Source organism: Onychomys torridus, chromosome 23 (genome assembly GCF_903995425.1).
Source record: "Onychomys torridus chromosome 23, mOncTor1.1, whole genome shotgun sequence".
Classification (NCBI taxonomy): domain Eukaryota; kingdom Metazoa; phylum Chordata; class Mammalia; order Rodentia; family Cricetidae; genus Onychomys; species Onychomys torridus.
Genome location: NC_050465.1, coordinates 14,706,822 through 14,729,111, shown reverse-complemented (window position 1 = coordinate 14,729,111; position 22,290 = coordinate 14,706,822).

Here is a 22,290-nt window from a genome sequence, read left to right as displayed (position 1 = left end):
TGTAAAGAAAAGCTTCTTTGATAGGGATTGATAGCTACTGCGACCCTTTTGGGAAAGGTTAAGATTTAGAATCTCTTAGGAATTATGTTGGTCTATCACAGTGTTGGTATGAGATTCTTATCCAAGATCCAGAACCTTACTAGCCCCAGAAAGCAAGCTGCATCTCTAGTATCAAGTATGATTTTCCTCCTGTAACGTAGGCCTTTATTCCACTGACAAACCTGCTTGTGACCACCAATGTGAGAATTTCAGTTATTACATCTTTACAGATAAATTACTTGCTGGTTATTGTTGTGGTTCATATGTATTGACCTTGAGTAGGACTATTAATTACTTCCCTTCCTTGGAAGCTACTATTTTCTGATACCATGTGTGGTAGTTTTAATGTAATTGGCCCCCATAAGCTCATAGAGAGTGGCACTATTAGGAAGTATGGCTTTGTTGGAGTAGGTATGGCCTTGTTGGAGGAAGTGTGTCACTGTGGAAGCAAGCTGTGGGGTCTATTATATGCTCAACCCACACCAAGTGTCTCAGTTCACTTCCTGTTGATTTTGAGTCAAGATGTGGGACTCAGCTCTTTCACCAGTACCATGCCTGCCTGTACACCACCATGTCCCACCATGATGATAATGGACTGAACTTCTGAACTTTAAGCCTCCCAATTAAATGTTTTCCTTTATAAGAGCTGTTGTAGTCATGGTGTCCCTTCACAGCAATAGAAACAATAATTAAGACACCATGAAAGCAAGTCTTTGAGCTTAGATCATGGTGAATCATCCAAGTCTATATTATAAGTGTAAAATGTCTTCAGCAATAGGGTCTTACTTTCTTCTTTTTTTCTCCTTTTTTATTTATTATATTTGTGTTTACATTTTACACATCTGCCATGGGTTCACCTGTCCTACCCCATCCCGCCTCCAACTCTACCTTCCTCCCAGCCCCTCCCCTCCATTCCCATCTCCTCCAGGGTCAAGACTCCCCTGGGGATTCAATTCAACCTGGTGGATTCAGTACATGCAGGCCCAGTCCCCTCCTTCCAGGCTGAGCAAAGTGTCCCTCTGTAAGCCCAAGGTTTCAAACAGCCAGCTCATGCACTAAGGACAGGTCCAGGTCTCACTGCCTGGATGCCTCTCAAACAGTTCAAGCTATTCAACTGTCTCACTTATCCAGAGGGCCTAATCCAGCTGGGGGCTCCACAGCTTTTGGTTCATAATTCATGTGCTTCCATTAGTTTGGCTATTTGTCCCTGTGCTTTTCTAGTTTGGCTCTCAGCAATTCACACTCTTACAGTCCCTCCTCTTTCTTGACAATTGGACTCCTGGAGCTCCACCTGGGGCCTGGCTGAGGATCTCTGCATTCACTTCCATCAGTTATTGGATGAGAGTTCCAGCACGACCGTTAGGGTGTTTGGCCATCTGATCACCAGACTTGGTCAGATCAGGCTTTCTCTCCACCATTGCCAGCAGTCTACAGAGGATGTATCATTGTGGATTTCTGGGGACCTCTCTAGCACTTTGCTTCTTCCTGTTCTCATGTGGTCTTCATTTATCATGGTCTGTTATTCCTTGTTCTCCCTTTCTGTTCTTGATCCAACTGGGATCTCCTGCTCTCCTAAGCTTTCTTTTCCTTGAACATTGCCCTTCATTACTCCCACTGTCATCCAGGTTGTTCATGTAGATCTCATTCATTTGTCTGTCACTGGGCAATCCCTGTGTTTTTCTTAGGGTCCTGTTTTCTAGGTAGCCTCCCTGGACTTGTGTAGCAGTCTAGTCATCTTTGTTTTACATCTAGTATCCTACTATGAGTGAGTACATTCCATGTTTGTCCTTCTGAGTCTGGGTTACCTCACTCAGGATGATTTTTTCTACATCCATCCATTTGCCTGCAAACCTCATGATGTCATTGTTTTTCTCTGCTGAGTAGTACTCCATTGTGTATATGTACCATATTGTCTTTATCCATTCAATTTCAGAGAGGCAACCAAGGGTTTACATCAATAGTCTATATTTTGGAATTTTAGAAGTCTCTTCGACTGCCAAAACAAAATATTCAAAAGCAGGCTTCTAGTGCCTGGTACTGGGATTATTGTTAGTCTACGGTTCTGGAGGGGAGTGTTGTTATTTCTGGAGACAAAGATACACAACTTCCTTTGAGATACATGCACACACACAACACATACACACACACTCACTCACTCATTCACTCACACATTAATGTACTATTACTATTTGCTCACTCTCTGATTTTTTTAATATAAGCACTTAAGGATTTAAATTTCCATAGTAGTATAGGAGAATTGTATTTAACATGTCCCAGAGGATTCACTGTTCTGTGTTACCATTTTCTCTTAGTTCCAAGAATAATTTCTTTCCTGATTTCTTCTTTGATGCACACATCATTCAGTAATGAGTTGTTTAATCTCCATGAGTTTATTCATTTAGTAGAGTTTTACTTGCTGTTGACTTTATATTTTATTGTGTATTGTACAGATAGAAATTATTTCAAGCTTTCCATATTTGTTAAGGCTTGTTCTGTATCCCAGCATGTGGTCTACTTTTTAGAAGCTTCCACGTACTGCTGAGTTGAATATCTGTTCTTTGGCATTGAGGTGAGATGTTTTGTTGATATTTGTTAGGTTTGTTTTATATAAGATGCCACTTAATTTTGATGTGTCTCATTTTCCTTCCTTGTTTAGATTACCCATTGACTGGAGAAAATTGGGTGTTGAAACTGCCTACAATCATTATGTTTGTGTGAATTTGTGTCTTTAAAACCATTAGTATGCTTTTTATGAAATTGGGTAAATCTATTTGGAGAATGTATGTTTAGGACTGTGGTATTTTCCAGATTAATTGATCCCTTGACTGTAACAAATTATCCTCTTTTTGGTTGCTTCTGATTAGGTTTAGTTTGACTTCTATTTTGACAGATATTAGGATGCCAGGGTGAACTTGCTTCCTGAACTCATTTCACTTGAAGTATTCTTTCCAACCTTTTACTTTAAATTGGTGCATATATTTAAAAATAAGACAAGTTTCTTGTGGACAACCAAAAGGTGAACTTTGTTTTTTCTTTTTAATCCATTCTGCTAACCTATGATATTTGAGTGGAGGGTTGAAGCCATTAATACTTAGTTATTATTGAAAAGTTGCATAGTTTGCAGTCATTTTGTTGGGGTTTGCTGTTTTTTGTTCTTAGTGGTGTACTGTGCTTCATTAAATTTGAGGTTCAATTGTTTACTTTCTACAGTCTCTTGGCCGTGTTCATTCTTCTCTTCAGTTTGAAGTATTGCTTACAGTATTTTGTAGTGCATTTTCGTTTTTTGCATATTTGGGGCTGTTTGATTCAGGGAAAGTTTTTGTTCTCCTTCAACAATGGCAGACAGTTTTACTGAATACAGTTTTCTTGGATAGTCTTTGTGATCTCCTAAAACTTGGGGTGCATTGTTCCAGGATCTTCTGGCTTTCAGAGTTTCATTGATAAATCAAGTGTTATTCTGTTAGATTATTCTTTACATGTGATGTGTGTTTTATTCTCTTGCAGAGTTTTGCTTTCTTCTCTATATCTAGTGTTTTACTTATGATGTACAGTGGGGTGTTGCTATTTTTGTCTTGTCTAGTTGATGATGTTCTCCAAGCTTCTTGTGTCTGCATAGGCATATATTCATTAGTTTGCGGAAGTTTTTTGTTTTTGTTTTCCTATAAATTTTTAAAGATCTAGTTTGTGCTACTAAGCTTGGACTCTTCCCCCTCATTTTTGTCCTTTTTTGTGCTTTTAATTTTTAAATTTTTTTTGCTTATATCATCAGGATCTTCTACTTTATGTCCAAGGCTTGATATTTTATCTTCTGCTTGGTTCATTCAACTTGTAAGGATTTTCTCTTGGTTTTATAATTAAGATATTTAGATTTTTCAAACCCATCTTCATATAAACTTTTATTTTCTTCAGTGTTTCTATATCTTTATTGAATTTAGTTTTCATATCCTAAATTATCTTCATCATTTCATGCAGCCAGATATGTATTTTTCTTACACATCACTCCAGAATTTATTGTTATCTTCTTGGAGTTCAATGAAGTTCTTGGTTCATGTCTTTTTTAAATTTCTTGAATTCTTTGATGAGGTTTATGATTGTTCTTAAATTACATGTCTTGGGGTTTATCTAGGTAGTTTTCACTATAGAATCCCACTGTAAGAATAATTCTTTTTTAAGAGTTTGAAGGAAGACATGGTATGTTTGCCACTAGTTAGGTTTTGCTTTTATAATTTTGATCTGGGCATGTTTTTAGGTATGTGTCTGATGTGATAATCTAGACTAGTGTAGGTAATGTCTAACTTAAGCTAGGCTAGTAAAAATTGACAAATGACCTATTTAATTGGATCATGGAGTGGTGGCTTTAAAAGCACAGGTCTAGAGCTTAGCCTGTAGGTGCAGAGAGGGTAGTCGCAGAGGAGAGAATGGGAGAAGAAAGGAACATTGTAATATGAATCCAAAAAGGTCTTATTAATGAAATCAAACCCGAGGCCAGTTATTGGGATGAATGCTGGCAAATCAGAGAAGCAGAACAAGCCACAGCTATCTCACCTTGCTAGTTCCTCATGTGATCCTGTTTCCTCAGGATGGAAGCTCCTAAGTTCTCATCCCAATGGCTCTCAGCTGAACTGTGCTGCTCCAAAGCCTGAATGCTTCTCCAGTTATGCTAAAGTAACTACATGCTTTACTAATCCTAGTGCCTGGTTTTCATGTCTTATATATCTTTCTACTTTCTGCATCACTCCCTGGGATTAAAGGCTGGGTTTCTGGGATTAGAGGCGTGGGTCACCATGCTTAGCAGTTTCTAAAGTGGCCTTGAACACACAGTGATCCACCTGGCTCTGCCTCCCAAGTGCTGGGAGTAAAGGCGTGTACCACCACCACCCAACTTCTGCTATACCTTACTCTTCCCATTTTCTAGCCACCATTTTTGGCTTTGTTCTAGTGGCTGTCTGTTCTCTGACTCCAGATATGTTTATTTTGGGGAACACAATACCACCATAGAACATCTATCTCACCCATTAAAGGTACCTCTAGAAGAAAACAGTTTGAAGGTCACCAACATGGAAGTAGGCCTGTGGGTGTGGAGATGACTACAGGAAAGGTGATGGAGAAAGGAAGAACCAACTTACACAGGTGAGGTGGGTTATAAATCTCCTATAGGATATTAATAGAAGTGAAGTTTAAAATTAGGGAAAGCAAGAGGAGAGGAGTTACTGCACTGGATTCCTAGGAAGCTGGTGAACAGTGAATAGACAGATTCATAAATCAAGAGTTTGAGGCAGGAATTGCATGGTTACACAATGCAAAATGTACAAGCAAAACATGGGGGAGAAGCTAAATTCCACAATTGTTACAGGGAAGGAAAAAATGAATTTCCACACAAAAACCAAGACTACAATTATTAGTGTTAAAATAAGGGGTTAACTGCAATATTTGAGAAGTTTGTTCTCTGGCTCATAACAACGTATTTTGATTGTATGACAAGAATCTACTTTTTGCATGATTAGGATACAAATTTGGAATCCAAGATTCAGAATAAGTAGAACTGAGCAGATGTTGATGTTAATAAACTGATTAGCAGTAATCCAAAGCTCATTGTACTTCTACATATATAAAACTGAGATTGTTTGAGTTGGAACATGTTTACTGCAGTCTTGATATTAAGGTCAGTTCCAAATCAGAAGGGGAGAGATGAACCTTTGGATTCATTCTGTAAGTAATTTGGAAGGTCAATATATTCTTCCCACTCAAGTTGACTCATATTATACTTGATATTAGCATTTGGCACAAGGGGACAGGTCCATATCAGATTTAGAATCATTGAAGACATGCATAGAGAGCACCAGAGACTTTCTGAACTGTGCACATCTGAATCATAGGGAAAGCTGCTTAACCTCACAGCAAATCTATTTACATAGTGCTTTCTAGTCATCAGAAAGTGTCTTAGTTTGTAATTATGAAAATCAGAGCAACTTGTATTTTATTTGGAATAATAGACTTACACATTAAAATACAGCATATTATGAAGCATCTTTGGGTTCTCATGATGACATTTGTATAGTACTAAGCTGAAATATATGTCAAATTAGAGTGTCATAGCAATGTCTCTACCTGACGGAAATTTCCAGGAGCTTTTATTGATTAACTTTGTTATTTGACAATTTCACATATGTATTCCACTTATCCTCTCTTTCTAACTCCTATCCAAATCAATCTTATTTCTTTACTCCTTGTTCCTTCTGCTCATTCATGACTTTGTTGCTTGGTTTGTGATTTATATATTTTAATCAGGATATCTGTATGAACAATGGATTGTGTTCTCTGGGGTCATCATTGAGTACATAGGTAATTATCCACATACGTGAATTTTTCAGTTTAAAACAATTCATTAGTGAGGGTAGGAGCTGTTAAACTCTGCCTCCACACACAGCTAACTGTTGAAGGGCCCTTGTGAGGACCCAGTGCAGGCAATTTCCACTGTTTTGAGTTTGTGATTGCAAATAAGACATTTCACAGCTTTACTCTCTCTCACTTCTGGATCATACATTCATTTTGCTCACCTCATCTACAATGGTCTGTGATGTTTGCTAAAAAGATAATTCAGTTTCTTCTTAAGGTGTACCATGGCTCTGCCATGGACTTCTGACAGTGTACAGTATCAAACATAGATTCTTTCTGTGTATCAGGGCTCAAATCCAATCAGAGAGCAATTGGCTACTCAACAACAGTAGCATCACTTTTGCATAAGTGACCACATCTTGAATGGAAGATTGGCTAGTAGATCTTAGAATTATAACTAGATGTGAGCATTGATGCCTTTATTCTTGTGAAGCCTGCACTATAAGTAAGCATTAAGCCACAAATTAACCCTGATACAGGAAAGGTAGGTGCCTTCAATATCCCATTTTCACCAACCACACAAGTCAACCAGACAAAAATTAAACATAGAAACATCAAACTTAAATGATACATAGAATGAATGTATCTAACAGTCATCTATAGCATACGCCATCTTAATTAATATAAAATACCCATTTTTTTAAGCAACTCATGGAAGTTTATCTAAAATAAACTATTTATTGTAACACAGAGAAAATGTCAACGAATACAAGAATTTGAAATAATCCCATGTATTTAATCAGACTACTGATGGGTGATGTCATTCTGTATGTTGTGAAAAGGTTTTTCTCTGATTGATTGATAAATAAAGCTGTTTGGCCAAATGGTGAGGCAGAATAGGGTTAGGTGGGATTTTTTTTAAAGATTTTTTTTTTATTATTTGTGTTTTAATTTTACACATCAGCCATAGGTTCCCCTGTCCTCCCTCCTCCCGCTCCCACCCCCAACTTTCCTCCATCCCCTCCCCTCTATTCCCATCTCCTCCAGGGCCAAGATTCCCCTGGGGATTCATTTAAACCTGGTGGATTCAGTATAGGCAGGTCCAGTCCCCTCCTTCCTGTGTAAGCCCAAGGTTCCAAACAGCCAGCTCATGCACTAAGGACAGGTCCCGGTCCCACAGCTGGATCAGGCCCTCTGGATAAGTGAGACAATTGAATAGCTTGAACTGTTTGGTAGGCAGGATGTTCTAACTAGAGAGGAGGAAGGAGAAAGGCAGAACAGAGGAGACGCTCACTGCCAGCCACCGACCTGAGAAGCAAGATATAAAGATATAAGTAAGCCATGAGCCACTGGCAAAGTATAGATTTAGAGAAATGGGTTAATTTAAGATATAAGATCTAGCTAGCAAGAAGACTGAGCCGGGGCTGGGGATTTAGCTCAGTGGTAGAGCACTTGCCTAGCAAGCGCAAGGCCCTGGGTTCGGTCCTCAGCTCTGGAAAAAAAAAAAAGAAGACTGAGCCATTAGGCTATAGATTTCATAATTAATATAAGCCTCTGTATGTTTACTTGGGTCCAAGTGGCTGCAGGACCGGCAGGTGAGAAAGATTTGTTCTGACCAAAACCCAAGTAGGATACAGGAAAATTTTCAGCTACAGATTACAATGAAATAAAGATTGAAATCAATACCAAAACAAACTTGAGAAAATACAAAAACTAGTTGAGTTTAGATAGTACATCATTGAAAGATGCATTTTCATGAATAAAACTGGAAAGAAATAACATTCTTGAAAATAAATAAAAATGAATAATTAAATGAAAATGAATAATTTAATGATGTGCCTCAAGAGTTTGAAAAAATAAGAAGAGAGTAAATATAAAAAGTAGAAAAGAAGAATTAAAACAGAAGGAAAAATAATAATATATAAAAAATCAAGTAAAAAAAATAAAGAATGAATAAAACTAAGAGATACTCCTTTGAAGAGATAAATAAAATCAACAAACTCTTAGCTGAATTAACTTTAACAAAGGAAGAAAAAATAGTAAAATTAGTTGTGAACATGGTAACATCCCAACAGATACCAAAAATGCAAAATATCCTAAGAACAGAAAAGTGTAAGACTACAGATTTAGAGCAGATCTACCAGATCTTTAAAGAAATATAACTAAAGTTACTCAAATTATTCTACAAAATGTAATTAGAAAGAATATTTATAAACCCCCACTATGGATTCAGCATTACTGTTGTATCTAACCAAATAAAGAAATACACACAAAAAAATAGACCATTATTCCTGATGCATACAGTTGAAAATATTCACAACAAAATACTTAAGAAACAAATACAGGAACAGATAAAAATGGTCATTCATTCAGCATGGTCAAAATGACTTCATTATCAAGAAGCAAAGATGGTTCAACATATGCAAATTAATAAATTCACTTAATCATATGTGGTAGTTTGAATGTAATTGCCTCCCTTAAACTTATAGGGAATAACACTGTTCGGAAGTATAGCTTGTTGGAGTAGGTATAACCTTCTTGGAAGAAGTGTGTCACTGTGTGGGGTGAGCTTTGAGGTTTTCTTTGCTCAAGCCACATCCAAGACTACTTCCTGTTGCAGTCAAGATGTAAGAATTCTCAAGCTTTAGTCCAGTACAATGTCTTCCCACATGTCATCATGCTTCCCTCCATGACAGTAATGGACTACATCTCTGAACTGTAGCAATTAAAAATTTTCCTTTATAAGAGTTGCCATGGTCATGGTGTCTCTTCATAGCAATAGAAACCCTAACTGAGACACCATATAACTGGAATTAAAGGTGGAAACCACAAGATTATCTTAATAGAAGCAGAGAATGTCTTTAACAACATCCAACATCATTTCAACATAAAAGTTTTAGAGAAAATAGCATTTGTGAGAATATACGTCAATAAAATGACATGTATATACAGTGTACACACAGACATTATCCTAGATGGGCAAAAACAAGAAGCAATCCCAAGAACCTCAGGAAGACAAAACAATTGTCTACTGTTTCCATTCCTTTTCAATATAATAGCCTGGTCAAAAACTTAGCTGGAACAGTAAGACAAGAGAAAACTGTCTTTCTAATAGATTGTTTTAAGGTATTACCTGACAAACTATCTTTTTTCTTTTACTCATGCCCTCTTTTTAATTTGTTTCCTTTTATTAAAAATCGTTTTTTTTTTCCTCACTAATATACCTGGATTATAGGTTCCCCTCTTCCTACTCTTTGAGGTTCCTTGCTGCCTCCCTTCACATACAGATCCATTCTCTTTCTGTCTTTCAGTAGAAAATGAACAGTCTTCTAAGGAATAATAATAACAATAATATAGTATAATAAAATATAGCATTATAAAACAGAAACTAACACATCAGATATAGACAAAACAAATATAAGGAAAATAGCCTAAAAGAAGACACAAGAAACAGAGACACACTCATTCCCACAGTCAGGCATCTTCTAAAATGCAATGAACTGTACGCCATAAATACATATAGGATAAAAAATAAAATAATACCTTTAATAAAATACAAAAAGATGAGATTTTTTTTAAAGGAAAATACCTGACATGACATTAAGAGACAAGAAATGTCCAAAGATGACTTTAAGGGTTTTTTTGTTTTGTTTGTTTGGGTTTTTTGTTTGTTTGTTTCTTGGATGGATGGATTCATTTTTCTTTCCTTTTGACCATCTACTGCTGGGCAAGAAGTCTTCCCTTAAGAGATGTTTGTTTCCTGAGAGAGATTCCCTTGGAGAAAACGAAATTTCCATTTCTAATTGATTATCAATTTGAGAATGCTTCTGAGTTAGAGATGGGGGCATGTGTCCATTTCTCCTTTCAGTTCTTTGGCCCCATCTTGTACCGAGTCTTTCAGGTCCTGTGAAAGCTGCTGCTGTCTCCATGAGTTCATGTGTGCTCATCCTGTTGACTTAGAAGGCCTTCTTCCTTTGTGTCCTTTCCTCCTCTGGCTCTTGCATGCGCTCTTTCCTCCTCCTCTTCCACAGAGTTCCATGAACCCTGAGGGGAGGGATTTGATAGAAACATCTCATTTGGGGCTCAGAGCTCTAAAATATCTCATGTGCTAGATGTCTGGTTATGGCTCTCTGTATTTGATTCCATGTCTTTCAGGAGGGAGCTTCACTGATGATGATTGAGCAAGGCACAATGCCACTAGCAGTCAATCTTTTTTTTTTTTTTTCGCTACATTTTATATTTATTTATTTGTTTGTAGAATATCAGAATTTGGATTTACCCTGGGTTCCTGGGAAATCTAACCTCAGGTCCTTGGTCACCACCCCCCCCACAGTGTCTGACTTGGCCTCCATCTCACGGAGCGGGCCTTATGTCAAATCAGATATTGCTTGGTTACTCCCACAGGCTTTGTACCACCATCACTGCAGCAGATTGCAGGAAAGACACCATTGTAGATAAAAGGTTTTGTGTCTGGACTCATGTTCATCTTTATTAATATGCAGAGCTCCTTCCTGTACCAAAGAGGCTAGAATATAGTGGAGAGTTCTTTATATGAGGGCACCAGTTTGACTTCTCCATGGTCAATGAGTTGTATGTGTGCTGTCTTCAGTAATGGAGCCTTGCTGAGGGCTCCTGTCAGTTATGGAAAGCAACCTATAATCTTTCTAACAGGTTGTTTGGAGTTTCTCATGGAAACCCTTTGGCCAACAAATCAATTAGATGTAGCCCAATCCTAGTACCGGAAGCTTCATTTGGTAACAAGCAATGGACAGTTGGACTCTGTTTCCACCATTATTTCACAATTTCATTTAGATTGTTTTCATATACCTATATAGTTTAGGAAGCTTCTACTTTATTGGGTTTCTTTGCTACCCTCCCCATGTCCCTTAAGTTTAGCTGATTTAATAAACTATTAAAGAGTGTCTAAAACATTTCCAATTTAGGAATTGCTTTATTAAGAACACAATTTTAAAGTTTGAGAGTATGATCTTTTCTGGCTTTTGTTTTTTGAGGCAGGTTTCTCTGTGTAACTTTGGAGCCTATTCTGGAACTCACTCTGTAGCCAAGGATGGCTCAAACTCACAAATATCCAACTGCCTCTACCTCCTGAGTGCTGGGATTTAAGGCGTGTGCCACAACTACCTGGCGAGAGTATGATCATTTTTAACAGCTTTTTTTAACCATCTGATTTACTATGTGTTTTTGAATTCCTCATGTCCATGCAACAGGCAGCTCACATATGCCCCTATGGATATTATAGCACGCCATTCTTCATGATCAGTGGCTAAGTTTGTGGGTTCAGAAACCGTGACATTTTTTATTAAGCTTATACTAATAACAAAAAAAAGTTACTTGGTACATCGAAGTAAAAATATTAAGTGAAGTTATCAGTTAAATATTATTTAACATAATTGAGAAAATTTTATCGGAGGTAAAAGAGTGAGAACAATGTCTAGTAAGATAATGAGCTAAGGAAGTACAGGTAATATTTAGTCTGATGTAAATGGGACAGACAATGTTTGCATGTATGAGAAAGTATAGAGTTCTTCAAAGGTAATTGTAAAATATAGAAACAAAATGAAGGGATATTGAACAGGGGGCAGAGAACTTCAAAATGCTAAGAAGTGCTTAAAATTAATAAACAATAAATAAACAAACAATAAATAAACAGAAGAAAAGACTTCTCACAAAAGAACATACCAGGGTATTCATTGCAGAAGCAGTGTAGAGACTGCATGAGATCTGCATATGTGCGATCACGTTATTCGTGCAATCTACAAAAGCTTTCCTGTATGTTAAATTGCTTTCCTCTTCATAAGAGGCACAAGGATCTAGATACAAATTTAAAAGTTTGTGGGATTGTCACAGGAATTATAAACATTCACAAATGCATTTCTTATACAAATATACTAATTTAGTCAAAACTCTGTTTTAGAACTGTATAACACTGTAATATACTGTTCTAAAGTCTATTTCTGCTCAGAACAGATAATTTTCATTCTACTTCATTCTCATACAGAACGGATGTTAAACAGTGTAATACCAACTTGGGTCATATTACAACCTCTGGCTTAGAAATGGACATTGGCCAGTGGTAATTAAAAATGGATAGCTGTGCAGTGGTGCGTGGGAAATGAGGAGCAAGTCACCATCCAGCTCCTACATAACAGGTGTCTGCCTCATAAAAACCTCCATCATAATCAGCACTCCCTGGCAGCCTTATTGTAGGGGTGAGGAAAGAAGCCAGAGTTTATGATGCTTCTCATCTTCATCGTGCAAGATTATTTGGACACCATCTCTTTTGTGAAGTTTCCATGTTTTCCACTGAAAAATATAAATTTATTCAACAAATGTGGGAGCCCAAGAAGCATTTCCAGAGAGTCATCATTTCAAAAACAGAGAGTAACTTCACTTGTTAAGAAGGAAACCATGGACCTGTCCTCAAAAATTGTTTTCAATGAGAACCTTTAAACACATACCTTTTCAAGTCAGCAATTTTAAAGAGAAACATATGTTACCACCACAGGTAATAGTCCTACTGTTTTGAATTACACAGAAAAATTCATTACATCAGATCATTAAAGGATGATACTCAAAACTAATCATGATTTATAGGGTGAAATCTGAAGCTATACTCAATGCTTCTTGTAATATTTGATGTTATATTGTCAAAGGAGGATTTATTTTTACATGCTTGCTAACATATTCTCCTAAGTTTTGTATGTTGAGCCTCAAATATTGCTACATAATGTTCCTGCTTATGAGTGTAATTCAATTGCTTGTATTTAATTGTTGACTTCACTATCACTGATCTGCCTTTTCTAAAGAAGTGGAACCATCTTTTTATCTCAGGCAATGCAAGCAGAAGGTTATAAAAGCAATTGAATTGTTTCATTTATGTTAGGAACTTGATGTGTGGAACAAATGGACATTTAAAAAGTTCACAATTTATAAGTGAATTACCTGAGTTCTGGGAATCTGGGGCCGGTGATTTTGTGTGTTTGAGAAAAACTAGCACTGAACATATTTCCTCTGTTTCAATAGAATGGATGTACATGCTTTTATTTCATATTGGACTGAAGAAACCAAAATAATTGTGTGCTTTCTAAACATCACTTCAATAATATACATAAAAAACTTACATTTGCCATTAAGTCTTTTATTAGACATCTTTACAGGATCACCTTTAAAAGTTCTACTTAAATACACAAAATACTTATTGTAATAAATAAATAAATTTGATCTACTAATTATGTTTATATAATCTACTATTTGTAATTGATATAAATTATCTTCTCAATTTTCAAGGTTCTTTTCCTGACTTCACTAATGTTCTCAGGATAAGCCCTATCCTCTATTTAATTGGAGAGTAAACTTAGGAGGGCATTTAGTACACAAAAATGCACAGTGGCTAAAGCATGATAAAATGCACAAGATAACATCATTGTGGTTTGCAGAGCTCTAGATTTTTCTCGTAACTAAAAGTGATGAAAACCACTTGACTTTGTCCTCTAAAGAATATAGTATAAACAAGCCTCTTAATATGAGCATCAATAGGTGGAGGTAGCCAGTGTACCCAGTGACTAATTAAAAAAAATACATATATATATATATATATATATATATATATATATATATATATATGTTCTGATGTGAAACACCAGAATTGCCCAAAAGCAAAGAGTTCACAGTTTCAAAACTTAATTTGAAACAGATATTTTCTTCTTTTCAATCTTTTAATTTTGCTAAAATATTGCCAATACTTTTCATGTGAATATCGTTTTATGTGTTGCTGATATCTGAGACAGTTTTGTAAGTGGAAGATATTTCAAGGTGTTTTAAGGGCAGCTGAGCAAAATTGTGCTTTTTGAAATACTTCAATTTAACTTTTCCAGGCTTGCTTTGCTCTCTACCCAAGCACACCTCCAATGCTGCACCATTCACTGCTATCACTGCGGTGTATCCTGTGACTCCTCAAACATTATCACCACCTGTCAAACCTGGCATGAAATAGCTTGCAGGGTTTTTATGTTGATTTTAAGGAATTAGAAGCATCAAGCATGTTATTTATTCTGGCTTTATCTTCAGTGATGTACACAGTTACCAGTAGCACTGAGCTGCATCCCACATAATCTTTCCAGCAGTGGCCACTGAAGTATTATATTGTTGTCTGGATTAAGGTTTCCTATACACTGCACTGAAGTTTACTTTCATTTAGAAATACTTCAGGCTTTTAAGCTCAGTCAATAAGAAATGCTGTTGCTCACAATTAAAATCTACAAAGTTGCCTCCTGAAATTAATATAGATCGCTTATCATCTTAGTACTGTGTAGGTTCATTTACAAAATTAGATTTCTGCCTCTTCCTAAAAAAGTATTAGCTAAAGATTTGTTATTTTTTATAAAGTAAGCGGTAGTCTACAAAAAATGATTATACTGTAATTAAAAAATATGTAGTAGATACAATCTGTCAGAAAAATGCCTATAATTAAGTATTGAGCATCACAAAAGGTGAACAAAAAAGAGGTAAAGCAAATTGGAGACCAAGGGAGGAAGGTTCCTGAGGTTTTATCCCATAGCCTTGGCTGTGCTCCTGCCCTCTCTGGATCAAGTGTTAATTTCTTCAGACATTATGCACCCTTCCAACGTCCTGTCAGAAATTAGAACAGACTCCACAATCTGGCGTACACACACACACACACACACACACACATACACACACACACACACACACACACACACACACTCACACTCACACAGGAACGAACAGTGCACCGGCAAAGAGAGAGAGGGAGTAGGATAGAGACTGACAGATAGACAGACAGACTTGGGATGAGTGGGATGTCTATTCCTAACCTCCAAAATAAAATCCCAGACACTAGAGTATTATTAAAATGTAATATATTTTTATATTGTGTATGAATAGTGAGCTCTTGGTCACCAAGGATGATAATAATTCATTTTGTCTGTTATTTCTTTTAATTACTAATCTTCTATGCTGAGCATTGCTTTAAGAGTGGAATGTTAGCATCTAGAACACCTCTGATGTCATCTTTGTCCAGCCACGTGGCTGACAGGTACTGAAGTTACCTCTCCTTGCTTTCATTTCTTTGTGCTATAAGCAGATCATCTTTGTTATTGACTCAGTGTGTTGTACGTATTAGTGTGTGTGTGTGTGTGTGTGTGTGTGTGTACATTAGTAGGGCCTGGAATTCACATAAATAACCCTTATAGTATTATCTCTAAGAATTGTTCAATCTGTCTCACATAATGCTTGGATAATGTTTATAAATCTATAAATATTTATATAAATGACTCATATTAATTCTGGTGACATTCTTCAAATACTGCAATTTCTTATTTCCTGTGAACAAAAAGAAGTTATATGATCTAATTTGTGATATAACATTTTGTATATTTTCTGTCATTTTTCCCTTGCGCTTTCTGTATACATGAAAAAAAGAAGAGAAGTAAGCTTTATATCTCTACAGACACTTAATTTGATTCCTTGTTTTAATAAGATTAAAAGAAATACTATTTCTAATGCTAATTCTAATACTAATATCACCAACACCAGCACTAGTTTTGTGCATGGGTATACTCAACACCCATCACTGCATCATATTCCAGAGAACCATTCCCCATTTCCACTTCTATTAAAAAAATACATCAAGCTCCAGTCATCATATGATTAGCAAAAATAACTGTTTGAATGCCATCAGTTAATGTGTCTTTTAAAGGGGTTCTTTTTACATAACTAATGCTTCCCCCAACATATAATAATTTTAAAATTATTATTTGTAAACTGAATATTCCACAAAAACATTTTCTTGTATATACACTCTTTAACACCTAAAATTAAATAGCAGGTTAGATAAGACTCATCTCAGAATTGCTGTATCCAGGGCAATTTTCTTTTTAACCCTAACCTTAAGCATGTTTTTTCATTTTTCTCATTTGTCCATTGGTAAGATGTGACAGATAAAACATCATTTCTGTTAAACACCCTCTCTCATACTCTTATAATGAAACAAACAAACAAAAAAAAAAAAAAGAAATGTGTAGTTGCAAAAGAAAACCACCTTGATTTGCTGCTGCTTAGTTTTAAGATTTCCCTTCATAGACCAGTTTTCACGGCAGTAATGTATTTTCCATTCCCTCAAGCAGCTACTATACTAAATATTCCCTTCACTCCTTTCCTATGGCCAACTATTTTTCCAGTCCTATAATTCTGTCATATTGTCATTCAGATGTGAACTACCCGCATCCTGACTCACACACACACTATCTTACCTTTAGATGCTGTGGCAAGCCAATAGCATCAATCACCGTTCGCTCCATCGATCATGCAGCTCCAATGTGGTTGCATGACATCTGCCATGTCACCCTTCTGCGTTGTAGTCCTGCACTTGAATTTTGATGCAAGAAGATATTGTTTGTAGACTCATAATCAATCATATCATCCTTTAAAGCCTCATACCCAGATGATGTAGCAGCATTAATCAGATATTCTTTGTGTTTGGCCAGACATTCAACCAAGTTCTACATAGCAGATTAATAGTAAGTAAATAAAACATAATTTGTGATGTCTCTCACAACAGGCAATAAATTAATTACTCCAAGTGATATATTCTTTTTAAAGCTTTGTCCTTTGTCCACACCTACAACTACATTAATTTTTAAAATTAAATTTCAGGTGATGGAACATTACAACAAGCAAAATTTAAAGACGGGTCTCTTCTCATTCCTGATGTCGGTGCCATTTAGTATGCACATCTTTTTATACAGTGGTGTGTTTAGTATAATTTTAGTGAGGGTCTCTGGTTCCGAGATAAAACATAAAACATACTAGCTCATGTGAATAAAACATGAGAGATGAATTTTGTAAATGTATACAAATGATGTAACAGTAAAGTACAGTACCTGATAGAGTTTGATTGACAAAGAGTAGGTCATCACAGCCTAGTCAAAGCTTTATAATATTTTTTCTGGTTTTCATTCTTTAAACATTTCATCATTCGAACATTTGGTAAGATACACCATTGAGCCCGGTAGAGGTGGTGCATGCCATTAATCCCAGCACTTGGGATGCAGAGCCAGGCAGATCTCTGTGAGTGCCAGGCCAGCCTGGTCTACAGAGCGAAATCTAGGAAAGGCACCAAAACTACACAGAGAAACCGTGTCTCAAAAAAAAAAAAAAAAAAAAGATGCCCAATGATACAATCATTTAATTTAAGAGATAACTGCTACAAGACTACAAGTAAACTGGAAACACTGTTTCCCATGGTACTTACAAGTTCAGAAAGAACTTGTTTGTGATTGAACATTCCTAACTTCATACACCAGTGAAGAAAATCTGGGAGAAAGAGAAAATAATTTTTCTCACTGAGAACGGTCTTCATATTATACTACTCAGAACAGAGAGTAGCAAGTACAGAAGTTCACCTAAATTCTGTCATCAGAAAATATTTACTCCTTCTGATTTTGATGTTCATGTTAATTTCAAAGATTGGGATAACTATTGATTAATATAATAATCAGGATTCATTTCATATCTCTCATCTTTAATAACCTCAAGAAAATTTAAAACACTTTCTACTTCATGAAATTTCCCTGAGTTTCTTTGATAAAATAAAATTTTTGTTGGATTTTTTTCTTTCTATACTTACATCTTGATTATATTCACCTTTGAAAATGTGTCTTTTTAAATGTCATTTTTATGTCTATATCATATCCTACAATTGCATACTAGGTAAACAATTCAGATATTAGACTATTTGCTTGCAGGAAATGCAAAATATTTCTGAGTACTTTTCTTGTTTCTAAGTTTATAAAAAGTTAAATTATGCTGCCAAATAGTTAATTTGGTGGTTAAGAATGTATACTTCTCTTGTAGAGGATTGGTATTTGGTTCATAGTACCAGTGTTGTATAGCCCACAACTACCTTTAACTCCAAAGCCAGGACAGCTAACTCCCCTCCTTGAGTATGAGGATACCTGTATTCAAGTACCACACACACAAGCGCACACACACACACACACACACACACACACACACACACATTTAATTAAAAAGAATAAAAGTAATTCTTGAATGTTAATTCACAAAACATGTCTAACTGAAATTTTTTTCTCACAAATGTGCTTACTAATTTGATATACAACACAATTCCTTTAGTTTTAATTTTACCTTATCAGAGAAGAAGGTGGTCTTATTAAATATTCTACTTATTAAATGGCAATGTATATGTATAAACATTCACATATGTGATTGCAGCAATGTTGCATGTCCTTACCGTTCCACAGGAAAAGGCATTACATAAATTAATCACAGTCTGTTCCCTGTCTATAATTATACAATGGCTTTCTTAGTGGAGTTAAAAGCATCCACTCAGATCATTATTTCAATAATAATAATATGTAGATTTTACATTCAATTTATGTTTTTCTTATCAAAGTTCATATTAGTCTGGTTCTCAAACCTTATCCAGCACAAAATGCATCTATGACTTTATGAATAATACCTCAGACAGCTTACAAACCATGGCAATTTCTATAAAAAAAGAAACCCATTATTTTTTTGGGGGGGTGGCAAAATTTTTCTGCTTTTGTTTGTTTGTTTTGCCTTGAAATGAGATATATACCTCTAGAAGCTATAAAATTGGGGACAAACATGAAACAAGACAAAATTTTCCCCAATAAACAACTTTCTTGTAAAAATCAAGGAAGATTCTCCTGAAATTAATTTGAGCTCTGTACTGTGATATGTATCACATTATCCTATTATTGCAGCCTATACTTTGTATCCTACTTTGAATTTTGAGTTGCTAATATTATAGTCTTCTTTGGTCTCCTCCAGCACCAAGTTCAACCACCAAGCTTGTACACACTCTTCAGTGAAAGAGATGACAATTCTTTTGTAATTTGAATCAGAGAAACTTTCCTCTTTATCTGGGACTCAACACAAGCAAAGAAAGTTAGAAATTCTATTCAACTGACATTTCTTTAAAGGGACACATAATATTCAGCCTTCCTTCTGGGTTATTTACTCAGTAACATATTAAGACACTGACAATTTCCATTAATTCTAATTGCACTCATGTATGTTTTGATTTTCATAAATTAGGAATAACACTAAAATATGAGCAATATTATAAGACATGGTAAGTTATATCTTTACAAAAGTAGTTTAGAACTATTAGAGAACATTTGAAATTTCTGATGACACATAATAATTCTATCAGGATGTTACAGAGTTGAGAACAGGGATACTGGGAAATATCCTATAATGGACAGGAAAGCCTTCAACAACAAAGGTCTGCCACTTTAAACGAAACTCCTCATGCTGTGTTCTAGAAACTTTGATTTACAAGATCAAGAAGAGACTATGATAAATACTACATCTCTATGGTTCTGAGATGGTTCAAGCAGAAAGTAATAACCTCTACTTTAGGTGTTCACATAAAACTTCCAGGAACGTGTTTTTGAGCTTTGAGGAAGTTTACATATAGGGTGAGATGCATAGATGACTCTTGCCACAGGAAAATTTCATAGAATGTTACCCTAGAGTTATAGAGTGGTCGCTCAAAAGAGATTAGACATATTCTTTGTAGTGTAGCATGCTCATGTTAGTTATATGACATAAAGTCCTTCTCTGTCATGCTTATGGGAATCAATTGCATTCTAAAGAAAATAAGAGACATTAAATGATGTTTTTAGCAGAAATCAGTGAAAAGGCTTCCAAATAGTCTTATGAAGATTACCAAGAAACTAATTTGGGAGTAAATTAAAGTTGAAGAAGTGCCAAAGGCCTAGAGAGGCAAGAATTGTTTTGCAATCAAATGGAAGAGAAATTATCGTTATTCAATCTATGAGTGGAGCAATGATAATGGATTAAAAGAATGAACTCAAGAACAATTAAGCAAACCAATAAGAAGTAATTTGTAAAAATCAGCTAGGGGGTAGAAAGTGATTGGAGAATTGAGAATGATACCAAAGGTTCTGGCAAACTATATTAATCAAACTTCAATGTCACCGTTAGGAAGATAAATTCAATGAGTCCAGTTATTTTCCAATTCTATCCATGACTTGTAGGCAACATTGAAGCAGACATGTCTAAAAAGTATTTAGATGATGATTTCAGAGCATAACTCTGGGTAAGAGACAAATATACAGTACTATTTTTTTCTCCTTTTTTTTAAATTAAGAATTCTTTTTCATTCATTGTACATACCAATCACAGTTCCCCTCTCTTCCCATCTTCCTCCCATCCAGCCTCCTCAACCCACCCTGCATTCCCTCCTACAAGAAGGCAAGTGGATATGGGGAGTCAATAGAGCCTGGTACATTCAGCTGAGGCAGGTCCAAGCTTCCCCTGCATCAAAGCTGTACAAGATGTCCCACCATAAGTTATGGGCTCAAAAAAGGCCTGCTCATACACCAGAGTTGGATCCTAATCCTACAGCCAGGGGTCCCCTTAAGCAGATCAAGCTATACAACTGTCTTGCTTATGCAGAGGGCTTAGTGCAGTCCCATGGAAGCTCCATAGGTGTTAGCCTAAATTTCATGAGTTCCCACTACTCAGCAGTAAAAAACAATGACATCATAAAATTTGCAGGCAAATGGATGGAACTAGAAAATATCATCCTAAGTAAGGTAACCCAGACTCAGAAGGACAAACTTGATATGTACTCACTCATAAGTGGATACTAGATGTAAAACAAAGAATGACCAGACTACAACCCACAGCTGCAGAGAAGCTAGCTAACAAGGAGGATCCAAAGGGGGTTGCAAGGATTGCTCTGAGAAGGAGAAATAGATGAGATCTCCATGAGTAAATTGGGGATGGGGGAGGGCAATGGAGGGTAGGGGATGAAGGATGAGGACATAAGAGAACGGATGGTCAAGCTGGAACAGGGACAGAGTGGGAGAGCAATGAAAGAGATACCATGATAGAGGGAGACATCATGGGGATAGAGAGAAACTGAATGCCAGGGAACTTCCCAGGAAACCACAAGGATGACCCCTCTGGTGGTATTGTGTTCCCTAAAATATTGTGCACCCTAATAAACTTATCTGGGGTCTGAGAACAGAACAGCCACAATATTAAACATAGAGGATAGGCAGTGGTAGCACACACCTTTAATCCTAGCATTCCAGAGGCAGAGATCTACCTGGATCTCTGTGTGTTCAAGGATACAGCCAAGCCTGGTGACTAGTGCCTTTAATCCCAGAAAGTGATCCTTTAATCCCAGGGAGTGACGGTAGAAAGCAGAAAGGTATATAAGGCATGAAGAGCAGAAACTAGAAGCTTTTGGCTGGTTAAGTTTCAGGCTTTTAAGAAACAATTCAGCTGAGATTCATTTTGGATGAGGACTCAGAGGCTTCCAGTCTGAGGAAATAGGATCAGCTGAGGAACTGACAAGGTGAGGTGGCTGTGGCTTGTTCTGCTTCTCTGATCTTCCAGCATTCACCCTAATATCTGGCCTCAGGTTTGATCTTATTAATAAGACCATCTAACATTCCTGCTATGGACCCCAGCTTAGACTACTAGCAATAGTGGAGAGGATGCCTGAACTGTATGTATTATCCCAGTAATCAGATCAGTGAATACCCTAACTGTAATCATAGAGTCTTTCTTCAGTAACTGATGGAAGTAGATGTAGAGATCCACAGCCAAGAACCAGGCTGAGCTCAAGGAGTCCAGTTGAAGAGAGAAAAGGATTCTTTGAGCAAGGACAACAAAATTAAGATGGGGAAACCTACAGAGACAACCAAACCAAACTACTGGGAACTCAAGAAATATGCGAGTCTTTAACACAGAGACTGACATTAGAACCATTTTCTTGCTTAGCACAAGAAAAATTCCTGAATATAAAGATAAAAAACAAAAATAAACTTCAATAACACTGTTGGG